The sequence below is a fragment of the Dermacentor andersoni genome, chromosome 5 (genome assembly GCF_023375885.2).
Source record: "Dermacentor andersoni chromosome 5, qqDerAnde1_hic_scaffold, whole genome shotgun sequence".
Lineage (NCBI taxonomy): Eukaryota > Metazoa > Arthropoda > Arachnida > Ixodida > Ixodidae > Dermacentor > Dermacentor andersoni.
The window spans coordinates 178,482,560-178,496,301 of record NC_092818.1 but is presented as its reverse complement, the minus strand read 5'-3'; the positions used below and the strand labels follow the sequence as shown (position 1 = coordinate 178,496,301).

At 44.8% G+C, this 13,742-nt stretch overlaps 1 protein-coding gene and 1 non-coding gene across 6 annotated transcripts in view; both read left to right on the top strand.

Annotated features, from left to right (window-relative positions):
* LOC126531668 (neural cell adhesion molecule 2-like) overlaps positions 1-13,742 on the top strand; it is a 71,888-nt gene that overhangs the window by 31,045 nt on the left and 27,101 nt on the right. The window lies entirely within an intron of this gene.
* TRNAT-CGU (transfer RNA threonine (anticodon CGU)) lies at positions 13,112-13,184 on the top strand. Its single transcript has one exon. It is a non-coding gene; the product is annotated as a tRNA-Thr (tRNA).

Genomic DNA, 13,742 nt, shown 5'->3' with positions numbered 1-13,742 from the left:
GTCACGAGCACGGCTACGTTCTTCATAGGTCGGTCAATATTCTTTTTGGCGTTTAAGCAGAGAACAAAAATCCTGCATGGTCTCCCGTCACTATTCGCTTGCATACCAGAATCCATGTGGACGCCAAAACAATATCAGCTTATCTAAACGAGAATGCCATACGAAGGGCGCCATGTAAACTTCTAACCACTAGCTATTATTTATTCCATACTTTTATTCCATACTGGCCAGTACAGTGCCAATACCGTTATTACGCGCAAACACCTGCATTAATTGTGGCACACAGATCAGAGCACGCCATTTCAGCCTTTTACTCACGCAAAAGTGCACCGATTGAGTTGCGTTTTAACCGCGGAGAAATCACTTGGCGCTGCTCCTTTCTGAGAGAATCTGAGGGCTGATCATTGGATTTAGATGATCAGCAAATACGCAAGCAGAAACCCCTTTGGGAGTTATCTAAAACATGCGTAAACATTTGCTCCTAAACGCCCGCTGTTCCTTGTCTTATGCTGCTGTGTTTCGTATAATGGCGAGAAATATTGCAAAATTCGTGGGGAGAAACGGAAGAACGCGGTTGCCATGCCGCGATGTTAATTAGACCAGAAGACGACGGCGTCATGCTACCCTTAGCGTCGCTGTCGGGCAGCATGAGCTTTTTTCTTCTTCTGTTGTTGCTGAAGCTCTTGGTCGCCATCATCATCCAGTAGCTCTTGTTGCTGTTGTTTGCCGTTCGTGCCAGGTGTCTCCTCAAGTTGTTCCTCTTGTCACCTATACTGCCGCTGACTCTCTGCATATTTGCTACGGTTGCGAAACACGACAGACACATGGTCTTACGCCGCATTGCGGCAACGGATAGGTAGCACAGTGACTAATACCGGTGTCACACGTACACTTCTGATCGCGATCGGGGCTCATTCGGATGGAGCTTGATCTGCATAGGGTGTTGCTACGCGGTCATTTGCGATCGCGATCCCGCAGGATCCGGATATGGCCGATCGCGAATCAAGAATAGCGATCAGGGCACTTGATACGAATAAAACATTGACTGTCCGCGACAGCGGACAGCCAATGTTATTGTTATCTCGCAATAATATGAAATAATGACACGCTGTTACAGTTAGCAAAAACACCATTGAATAAATATAATTACGTCCAGCCGCCAGCTTGTGACTCTAAGTTCAGCTATACCACGCCCCACGACTTCTGCAACACCAGTCGCAACAGCACCAGCGGCGCTGGTGCTTTCAGTAATCGTCACCGGCGGCTTTTCAGCCACTTGCTTTCAACCGCACCTATTTTACCGCGTCGGCAGCCAGCGTCCGAGCGTAAACAATCTCGACCGCCCTCCGCAATGCCGGCACGCCTAGGGACAAACGCCTATAAGACACGCTAGGAAACCTCCTCAGTAGTGCCTAGCAGAGTCATATATTCAAAGAGCAAAAGCCCCCAGATTTTCCCTCTCGCGCCCGTTCTTATTAGCGCCTGGGCACAAACGGCTGGCGATCTCTCAAATGAATGTCCCGTACCCTTGATCGCGATCGCAGGCTGACGTGTGCGCCCTCTAGTGCACTATTCTGAAAACGCTAAAGATAAGAAGCGAAGGCAGATGAATAAAAAACGTTTAAAAGTTTTTTACTAGCAATAATAATCTCTAAAATAGAAATATTGTCCGAATATAACCATATTTTGCAAATCTGAATTTGTAGCCAATACATTGTGCAGTTCTGAGAGTTGTTGACGATCAGCAGACAATAGCTCAATCCGTATTGTTGGACCGCGCAGCAGCGACCATTGTTGATCGCGAACAAGAAATCGGATCCGGATCAACCGCGATCCTGGTTAGAAGTGTACGTGTAACACGGGTATGAGATACCTGACTTTGAATCAAGATGTCGCAGGTTCGAAACTTACTGACGCTGACTAACGTTTATAAACATATGATTTATTTCCATTTCATTAATTTATTTATATTATTACATTTTTTTTTGTTCAATGAAAGGGTCACGCGTCAGCGACGATGGTGTTTCTCAGTGAGTAGACATAGGAATGCGAAAAGGGAATCTCCCGAAGAGCATTCATTTAATTTGCGCCCAATGCTCCACGCAATGAGCTCACATCTCTTCTCTCAAGCAATCGACAAGCGCCATTATCGCGCGGATGGCGACGCTTAACGAGCTTGAAATGGATTGCTCATTGCACGCCTGGTTGCACTTGAAAGGGCCACGCTAATGCCTACGCCCCATAATTGGCTAGTTTCGTGGCGTAGTTCACGGCTTTTCCTGATGAAGCGAGGGAACAGGAGGGAGATAAAATTACGCGTACGAAAGTCGAGTGCTGTTGTTGGAACAAGTGAAAGCGTTCTGCTTAACGAACCTGCACTTAGGCCGATTTTTTGACCTTAAGACTTCCCACTACCTGTCTGCAGGCACGACAACAATAGCACTCAGAAAAAAAAAAGCTATTCGCATTTTCACAGCCCAGTGTAATGTTTTTATTTTAGGCATTAGATGTCTTTAGCCCCCGTTCTCGACGACCTCCAAGTGACCTTGAGCAAAAAGCAAGAGCCGTTATCCGGGTACGAAAACGAGAACATCCGGGCAAGTTGCGACAACAGAACGAGATTCCCCCAGCCTTCGTACAGGGCCACATTACATACGCTAGTTACTCCCAAACAATTTACAAAAGATATTGCTTCCAAAACTGCCGGACAATTATTTTTAATAAAGTATATTTTCTTCTTCCGAGTAATGTTTGTTCACGATATCACTCAAGCTGTAACTTCTTGTATGCTGAAGTTCTATTTGTCTTTTCCAATAGCGGCCTTTAGAACGCCATTACAGGGCACCGTACGCTTGAATTTTGCTAAATGGAATTTCGTGTGGGTCTACGGCTCGCCAAGTTGCTGTGTGGTGTGGCGCCGAACGCTTCTGGAAGCGCTGCTGTGCCTTGATGGAGGCAGGAGAGAGTTAGCAGAGAGGCATTACGTCAAGTAGCCAGCCTTGGCAAGCGAACGCTCCGTGAAGCGAGCCCTTAGCTTAGTGGCGGCCCAGCGAGTGACCTCTTGCGTCTAGATCACGGAGCAAGAATCGAGATTTGCTGAGACGTTCGGTCGGGCCCCCTTCAGGTGCTTTTCTCCTTCCAATTGGGCAGCGCGCTCGGCCTCCCTGGTGTCTTTCGCTGCCTGTCGTGCCGCCTTTCAGCCGGTTTTCTTCTCCTAGCTGGGCAGCGTCCATATGGACCAGTGCACAATCAGGCGTGGTACGGTGTAGTGTGGTGGGGTGTGCCGTTGCGAACATGCACCATTAAGATTATGGAGTATCATCTTATGGAGTATCATTTTAAGATTATGGAGTATCATCTCCAACCAGTCTGCTTTGCGCGTTGCCATTTCATGCTTACATCTACTCTCGATCACGGGAGAGCCAGCACTTTTTACTATGCTTATCATACAGTGATGCCAAGTGTGCTCATATAACGACCTGTACTCTAATGGGAAAACAAAATTTCGCGACTGCAATGTTCGATTTAGCATGATAAAAATAACTATATTACAACTTCGCTGTAAAGTACGCAGGAAAAAATAATATTTTCAAGTTAGATTTGTGAAAAGTAGCACGACGAGAACATGCAAGGTGTGGCTAGGCTGTGCACCGCTCTGACGCGGAGGTGCGTATTTATGCACGTCGCTTCACGGCCACCTGGTTCAAGCGGTAGATTATAAAGTTTTTTTGTCATTCTTCGGGATTACGGACGTTGACCGAGATACTAGCGGCAGCGAAGGAAAGACACATGTTGGAAAACGAGAACAGCTGCATTTATGTTACCCCGTTGACTAACTATCATTACCACATGCTTCAGAGCGATGCAGAAGAAAAACAGGAAGCTGTAATGAAAGCGTCAAGCGCTGTGATCCTTAACATGGACGTCAATCCGCGCGTTAGCTATAGCGTAAGCTGTCATGCCTAAAGAAACCTTAGTGGCTGTGTTGTTGGGCTACTAAGCATGAAGGTCGCAAGATCGAATCCTGGCCACAGCGGCGGAATTGCGATTGGGGCGAAATGCGAAAACACCCGTGGACTTAGAATTAGGTGCACGTTAAAGTACCCCAGGAGGTCCAAATTTCCGGAGCTTCCCACTACGGTGTGCCTCATCATCAGATCGTGGTTTTGGCACGTAAAATTCTATACTTTTTAATTTTTGTGATGCCTAAAAAACAAACATTCTTTTTTGACTTAGCGAAAGCCTCGATTTACGCTCTTATCGGCATGCGTTGAAGCTTTGCAAGGAAACAAAGCAAAACCGGGGAGTGTGCCTGTCGTTCTCTAGGCGATAAAGGGCCGTGCTTTTTAAGTGTCGCATCTTCGGCCGGAGCGACGGCGACGTCGTGGAATACGGTTTCTCAGCGTTCTTTCCTGTTTGCCACTCAGCTACACCACCCACACTGTGCTGCAGCAAATGTATTTAGCCGCGTTTCAGCCGTGGTGTTGTGCTTAGCTTGCTTTTTTCCCCAACTTTTGTTCTGTCTCGCTCCTTGAACAAAGCGTCAAACTAGCTAGCGCTGCAGCTAGGATGCGTCCAAGTGAGTTACTGCACAAATTTTGAAGATAAGCTTAAAGAAACCGGAGCGCTGCGTTTATTCCTTTTTTCGCTCCATTTCAGGAGATGTTTATGTCTGTTGGTGGAGCTGCCTTCTTTTCTGACATGAAAATTGTGCACAAAAAGTTTTAAGATGAAGATTTAGCTTGGGGCCAACTCTAACGCCACCTATTCAAGCACGCGCATAAATACTTTTATGAGAAAACCCCGAGTGTGATTAAAATGAAATTTTACTGCATTTAAGGGAGGAAATTTAAATTTATTGTTGCTAAGCGCCAGAATTCTGAACTAGCTGGGGAATGTAATTCTTTTAATTGCCTCTATGACACAAAAAGGTACCGATGTTCTGTAAACAGCATATGGTAGAACATCTAAAGCAGACAAAGGTGGTATACTAATTTGCAGCATGCGTGAAATTATTAAAATGTCTACGAAAGTATTTTGACAGTCATACAGACAAGTTCACAAGTTAGGAGAATATCTCAGAACAGTGCACAATACAATAATGTTGTCCGCTTGGAATGTATTATAAGGGGCACTTTAAATAATTGTGGTATGGTTTTTCATGGCTAAGTTACAGAGTTGTGAACTAGAACGGATGTTTATTTAAATTTTGCAATTTTCAATAATGTTTTTAGAAAAACTGTGAGCTTAAATAAAGAAATTACTTCTACGGGACTGTATTTCTTTTCTTTTAATTGCAAAAAAAAACACGTATTAATTGGGGCACGAGTTGCTGAAAAAAAATTATTTTTCCATTTCCAGGTAGTTAGGTAGGAGCTCCCCAGCTAAAGCTTCCTCTTATATGAATCCGTTCTTACAGAGAGAACTTCATTTACGCGTTTAGTCACTGCGCGACATTTAAGCTTGTTTACCTTGATATTTGGGATCAGATGTATCACAGTATACCTTACAATAAATGATGTACCGTTTAATAACAAAAGCGTAAATCATGCAACTGCATGAGGGTATAGAGCGGATCAGCCTGGATCGTTCGCATTTCCTTTAACTGGCCTTTCACTGATCCAGCCAAGCACTCATAAGCAACTACATATACGGTTAGTGAGAGCCAGAAAACAAATTCTTCTGGATATTCTGGATTCTTCACATTTTTGACGTCTAATTCTTTTAATGCTATACTTCAGCGCATTATGTTCACTAATCGCAGGAACTATTACGTTGCAGCGCAGTGCTAACCAAGTGATAACCCAAACTAGCGAGCAGAACAATTAAGCATTCTGGCGCACGTCTGGCAGTGCAGTGACTTGATCGATGTAGAAGAGCCCTAACGAAGCCATTACAATATGGTGCGGGCAGGGCCAGCGGATAGTCAAGACAAAACGGCTGCCCATGTGTGTCTCCGATTTCTTTGTCTTGTATCGGCTTCAATTTCCACACACCCGCCGTGGTGGCTTAGCGGTAACGATGTTGCGCTGCTAAGCACGTGATCGCGGGATCAAATTCCAGCCGCGGCGGCCGAATTTCGATGCGGGCGAAATGCAAAAACGGCCGCGTCCCGGGCCTTGAGGGATGTTAAATATGCTGGTCGCAATTAATCCAGAGGGGGGACTCTACAGCGTGCCTGATAATGAAATCGTGGTTTTGGCACCTAAACTCCAAAATTAGATTCAATACAATTCCCACATCGTGTATCCTCAAGTTAGGGTTTGCGTCAGCAAAATTTTCATTATACGTTTACTGCCGTTCCAAAGAAAAGCGGGCTACACTGGACCGCCTGAGCAGGCAGTGCCTCCAGCGAATGATCCGTTTATCTTTCTATTTCCTGTAGCGTGATTTGCGAAGTACAATGCAACCGCTACGCACACATTATCGCCTTGGTGCGCGTGTTTGCGCATATCTGATTGCGATGGTATGACTAGGGTGACTAGTCTCGGCGAGCCGTTGTTCAGGCGCTGGCTAAAAGGCGAGACGGCAAGCTTCAGGGACCGAGGCAATTTCCTGTCTGCGCATCCCGGCAGTCTTGCAGCTTCCGAGCATTTACGTTCCATGTTGGGGCGAAGCCTCTTTATTTCACGCTTCGCTGAGCATGCGTCAGTGGGGAAGAACAGGGGAATTGAAAGCAATTTTAACCAGATATCTCCTTGAACCATTCAGCATTCATCACCCAAAATGATGCCGTGCTGTTCATGCTTGAAGCACCATCTGTGGGATTTTTTCCGGCAATGAGAGACAGCTGAGGCACCAACCCTGAGCTTTGCTTCCGTCCGGTGCATTTCCGTCACGCGTCGGCAAGCGCGACTGTAAGAAAGTGCTGTTTGCGCTGGTGTTGTTACAGGCGTGGCGCAGCACACCACTGTTGCAGACACTGACAGTGCGTTACTTCAAAGGTCATAGAAGCATGCGCTCACTTGGGACCTATTGGAAACTTCGTACGAGCGTCGGCGCTACTGTGACGTCACTTTCTGCGTCGTCAAATGAGAGGGGTGACCCGTCTTTTGAACTCGCTGTAAATTAGTTTAGCGCGCCGTCAAATGTGAGCAAGCTCTCGCGCGACATCATATTCATTTGGTCCAGCATGCCAAGTAGACCTCACGCGAGTCTTAACCATCCGGCGTACCTGAATCATTTTATTCCCAGAATAACGGTAAACAGATAGACAAAGCGATAAATTAATTATTTATTCTAATGAATCAACTTGCAGCCTCAGGCTGCTGTCAGACCCAGATTTTCGCAACGAGACGCTACAGCTCACACAATCAGTAAATCGCTCCAAAGGTAATTATATCTCAATGGCTACCTTTTAGAAGGACGTGTCTCAAAGCAAAGCCGGAATAATTGAAAGCAAGAACACATCTACACTTAAAGTAACTGTGCAAAACGGAAGACGAGTACGTCTTGTTAAGTCCTCGACTTTCGCTGGGTAAGCATTAAGTGACTTCACAGATAAAGTATCTTAAGTATAACAAGAATCCTTCAGGCTACTTCTAATCAAAATCACGTTGTTCACCAACGTGATCAAAGGCACGTTGTCTCTATCTCTGCCTGGTGGTGTTGATTGCAACACGATCACGTGGTTCCCTTCGTTGCTCACTTTTCTCATAATTTATCGCCGCTCTAGATGAATGTGATTCCCTACGTCAGCGTCAATATCTTTGCTTCCTCGGCAAAATAAAGGGGGTGGGTGAGTTGCTGAAATATCTTTCTTACCACTCTTAGAGACACGCCCGTTCTCTACACCACACCTAAAACATAAAAAAACAACCCATATTTCTGGCGCATTCATTCGCGACTAAATGTTTCGTCTATCTGAAACAAGGGATCAAAAATAAAAGTGTATTTGTAGCTGCTTCACCGATAGAAGCTAAGTGGACGGTACAACCGTTCGTGTCTTGCACTTCAACGTGTTGACCATTCGTTATCTGCACATCAACGTCCTTGATATATGCTAGTAATATTTCTACCTTATTGTCGACTGTTGATATCTTAATTGGTGTACAAAATATTTCCAGCCAATTGCAAACAATCAGATGCAACATCTGTAGATCTTGTTCTTCGGCAACGTCCTTTCTTTTGTAGAAGAAAACGCTATACGAGCCATTTTTTTCAAACTCATTTTTTTCACGCCTGTGCTTGATATGTGCGAGCAAGTTATCTCAATATCTCTATTCCTGTCACATGAAAATTTAGGATTATTGTTTTTGACTGCGAAGGGACCGAATATTTTGTACGCAATTTTCAAGAATAACACGGTCTAAAGATTCATTGCTTCTTTTTCTTTTTCTATAACGATATCTGTTCGTGACACTTACACACATGACGAAAATTCCGGGTCACCAGTGAACGGCGTTGGTTGTTCTTACTTACAAGTTTATCTCATTTTAAACAGCTTTTTATAGGTACCCCAACTATTACGGATGAGCCATGTCTCATCGGAACAAATTTTTCATCGCCTATTTGCATTCTTTTGACATAAAGGTAGACGTCAGCCGAGTAATTCTTGGCAAAGGGCCAGACCTAACACAGGTATCCACATATATTGCCACACCTTTTCAAAGCGCCCTTCCTTTGGAGAAGTTGTACGTGTTCGAGCCCCTTCTCTTTCACTTTTGCCTTGCTTTCGCCTTAAAAATGTATTGCGAGATAGCAATATACAAGTGTCAGAAACTCTTCGTGTCTAGTCCCATTCTTGCGAGTTTAAGTTTGTTGCCATATTTGGCGGCAGACGCTACGGTAGGAGCAATAAGCATTAACAGGCGATCTCCTTCTCAAAGACAGGTATTATAAGGAAGTTATGTGTCGTAATTATAATAGGTAGATCACGTCAATTCGTATAACAGCATAAAAGTCTACATATGAATACCCATTAAACCATACATGAGAGATGTGGAGCTAATGTTTTGTTTATTTCTTCATTCGTTTGTTGATATATTTTTTTGCATATTTGTTTTAGTAGCAACTGATCAAGCACAATGCTATTTGGTTCAGTTACATGAGCAGACTTGGAATTATAAGAGAGTGCAACAAGACTCGACTCCAGACGAAGAAAGACGAAGACTGGTGCCCCGTCTTGCTGCGCTGTTTTATAAGTCCAAGTATGGCATGCCAACCCACCTAAGCTTCCATTTTAGCTAGATGAGCAGGACCGGTGTTTTCAGCGCAACACGGTGGTTGGAGGCCGTTAAAGTTTGGGAAGCGGTGGAGGGCTAAAGGTTAGTACAAGGAAAACGCTATTTGTCATGAGGAGGTCCCACGCCATGAGACACCTCCATTCCATCTTCAGCTATTCGATTGGTCCTACGTGAAGCAAAGCTTGGATTGTAATCCTCCAAGACAGAATTTCCATAGATTGGGTTTCACGCAATGACTAAATTTACCAGCTAAGCATGCCGCACTGCTCATACCGAATCCAGATGCTTCATAGCGCACAGAAAAGCTATGACAGGCGGCTTTTCTTTTGTTTTAAATTTTCGCACTTTTCTCGTTCTTCGGATGACGTAAATCATGGCGCTCGCGTACGGCATTAGCGGCTGATACTTTTGATGTGAATCGCTAAGCAGGGTGCTTAAATATCTGTTTCACGCACGCGAGGAGCGTACTATCTTTATGCACTTCAGAATTCAGTCACCTGTACTTTTAGGAAAGTGGAGCTTTGTCGCTTCAGTCAAACTGTGTTATGCAACTTCACAGACATGTGTTAATTTCCTGCCGTTGCTCAAATATGTTTCGCCGCATGCAACAGCGGTTATCTATAAAGAGGTACTTGTCGTTTACATTACCCTTCACACATTCTTCGGCGGCAAATCTACCGATCTTCCGGCATCTTTACACAATTATCTCCCCCGCCGTGGTTGCTCAGTGGCTATGGTGTTGGGCTGCTGAGCTCGAGGTCGCGGGATCGAATCCCGGCTACGGCGGCCGAAATTCGATGAGGGCAAAATGCGAAAGCACCCGTGTGCTTAGATTTAGGTGCACGTTAAAGAACCCCAGGTGGCCGAAATTTCCGGAGTCCTCCACTACGGCGTGCCTCATAATCAGAAAGTGGTTTTGGCACGTAAAACCCCATAGTTAATTAATTACACAATTCTCTCAATGTTTCCGCATTCAAGGGCCTTATAACGCAAAACATTCTTTATCTGTTTATATTTCAATCTCTTGACGTCAAAGTCACGTAACCGCCGACGTATGCATTGAGCGGTGACTCGCAGCGTTGTTTGAACAGGCCAATGAAACGCTCTCGTCGTCTGTAAGAGTCACTTTTTTTTTTTTTTTTCAAAGCAAATATTATTGCCTTCCTGGTTGATCAGAGGCGAGGAGCATGCCCAATTGAAGAGGGTTTCTGTGGGGCCGAGCCAGCACAGTGAAAGTAGATAAACCGATAAGGCGTGTGGTGCAGGCGTTTGCCAGTGGCGCTCTTCTTCTCGCTTAGCTTTCGGTGCCTGGTAGAAAACTGTGGCGACGGGCAACGGAAAGGCAACAACGCAGCGAAAGTGGATGATCCTCAGCGCAGAAGATTTGGCAGAGCGATATCGTAAACATGCCGAAAGAGCTCGACCACGTTACATAGCCACGCAAGAAGTGTTCTTATACGCCAATAAATCCATTCTCCCCTGCCGCTCCGTGTAGCCTGTGCCAGAGCGATCGGCAGGCAGCCATCTTCTATTCATTTCGGAAAGGACCAGTCTCTGGCTATTTCTAAAAAAAGAAAAATTCTGCTTTCAGGGCATATTAATGCATGTTTAATGCGCACACGTCACTTTGAGCGGGTGAGTTCTCGCGGTTTTGTGGCGTCACATGATACACAGGTGAAGTGGGCGCAGCCCGATATCTTTTGACCTATAACGTAGGGCTGATGGTTGAAACGGCATAGAATCGGAAATAATTATTTTCGTTTGGCCCAATCATGCATAATTAGCGTGTACACTTCATATCAGATAAGGAGTTTTCTCGATTTTCTCGACGTCGCGTGACAGACAAGCGATATCGGGGTGGGCCGACAACATTTAGACTAATCATGGCGCGCTAATTGTGGAAATGTAATAAAAAAGTTTTGAACAGCTTTTCGTTATAGCGCCAGAAGTTGTGGACAGGGTTGATATAGAGTGCCGGAGTAGCCGGAAGCAGTTATGCGCCGTCCTTTCATCTAATACAGGGCCAAATGATGTGTTCATCAATTTAGATATTTCTGTACCTCGCGAAGAGCATTGCGCATGCGTAGGCGATGTGGTGTTCGAGGGCTGACCCGATTGCTTTTTTTTTTTGTCAAATATATGTCAGTCGCTAGTAAACAGCGTTGTTGTGTCTCATCTTTCCGTCGTGTTTGTGTCTAAATTTGTTTCTCACTGGTTTTCTCATGTTTCAATAAAGAGTGCCCTTGGAGGGTACTTGCTGCATTGAAATTACTGCATCTTGTAGGGGTCTTCGTGGGAGTTCGTTGAATTTTATATTTGTTACTCGGAGAGCCCACGATCTCCAGCAAAAAGTCGACTATGTTTACGACATGTTAAACTCTATATGTTGGATTTTAATGCTTCACAAGTGAAAGAGATAGAAAGAACAGTTCAGACGCATAGCCTGTGTTCGAGAGCATAGTACTCCAGTAAGTTGCCTGGCACCCGCATGGACTTCAATATAGCATTAACATCCCATATGGTACCGTTCCCGTATTCTGCACTTGGTTATACGTCGTCGCTTCAAACCTTTTCAGTACATTCTACATAGTGGTTGGCAAATAAGTCGCAGCAGTTCTTTCGGACCGGTTTGATGAGTTTCAAAGAACTGGCAGGTTGCCGTGTGAATTGGGGCTTTTGCGAACGCCAGGAGCACGTATATGCGTTTTTCTTTTTATTACCTCGTTGCATGCTAGCCATTCATAAAAATGCTCCGAAACTATTCGGGCTCCCCTCCTAAAGGCAAAAGCCTTAAGTGCCTCATACCCCCGATGGCCCTTAAGAGACGCGTCGACCGGTCCAATGGTACAAAAACTATCATCAGCAATGTCCCACAACCACCTAAGCAAGCAAAAAATCCAGTGGGTCATCCCTTTCGTAATCCGGAGCTACAAGCACAAAGAGAAGCGCGCAGTGCATACATTCGTTGGAATCACGCGCACAACGTATAAAAACGCAGCATCTAGCCGAGTGGTACAAAAAAAAAAAAAAAAAACGTGATTTTCTCTATGGTTCATACTTCCGTTAGCATAGAGAAAAATGCAAAGGCTCATACCCCCGTAAGGCTGAGGCTACAAGCACTCAGCAAAGTGAAGCGAAGAGTGAATAGATTCATAGAAATAACCAATACAACACACAGAACAGCATACGTTTCGATCCCCTGACGCGAAAATGCAACATAAAGTCGAAGAGAAGCGTAGCTGACGCGAGTCTGACCCCGTTATACTAAGCACCGCTATCACGGAAGCAGAAGTTCGCCATTTTCTAGCCACCCTGCGCACAACTATGACACATGACACTACTACTATGACACATAAAATACCCAAGAAAAGTAGATGGAGAAATATCGCCGGGGTAGCTCAATTGGTAGATTACTATGGCACATAAAATACCCAAGAAAAGTGGATGGGGAAACATCACTGCGGTAGCTCAATTGGTAGCCATCGCACGCGAAATGCGAAGGTTGTGTGTTCGGTTTCCACCTGCGGCAAGTTGTTTTTTTCATCCACTTCAATTTCCATTAATGTATCGTTTCTTTACTTCATTTATTAAGCATAAGTAATTTCCCCTATGTTATCCTTGGTGTCAGTGTTTGTTGGCTTCTCATGATATGACTAATAAAAATCGGGCCCCTCGGTTAACCCCCTTTCTTCTCGTTTATTACATAACGAGGGTCTCGAATCCGGCAACATTGATGCCTTCAGGTAGCATGCGTGGGTTTATTGACCAGTTGCCTTCACCCAAAAAGATCACGTTCTCGTGACGCCTGCAGCAAAAAAGACGTTCCACGTCCGCCGCCAAGGTCTGTGAGTGGGGGCGCTGGCTGACACTCCCAGGGTTCTACTATGACACATAAAATACCCAAGAAAAGTGGATGGGGAAACATCGCCGCGGTAGCTCAATTGGTAGAGCATCGCACGCGTAATGCGAAGGTTGTGGGTTCGGTTCCCACCTGCGGCAAGTTGTTCTTTCATCCACTTTAATTTCCATTATTGTATCGTTTCTTTACATCATTTATTAATCATAAGTAATTTCCCCAATGTTATCCTTGGTGTCAGTGTTTGTTGGCTTCTCATGATTTGAGTAGACTTCAGTATTACTGTGTTAGCAAGATTCCTTGTCGTATACATAAAAATAATATTACATCTCTTCCACCTATTTTTGTGAGCATAGTCTCCTCAGTGGGCTCAATATGACTAATTGATTGGGTGCAGAAATACGAACAAGACATTTGAAAGACGCGCGCGCACACACACACACAAACTCAAGGATTCTGTTTACAGATCTGATAAAGGTACTATTTATTTTCACCCATAGAGAACAGCGTATTGGACGTCTAGCTTCCAAAAAAAGCGAAGAATACACCCGACCACAAGCACACAATTCCAGTTTGGCTGGCTTGATTTGAATGTTCCATTTTTTGTTCCATTGTACACGATAGTGTCACTGTTGTGCAGCTTGCGCCTAATTCCGAAGTACGCACCGCTTTGATTTTTTTAATTGTGCCTACACTTATAT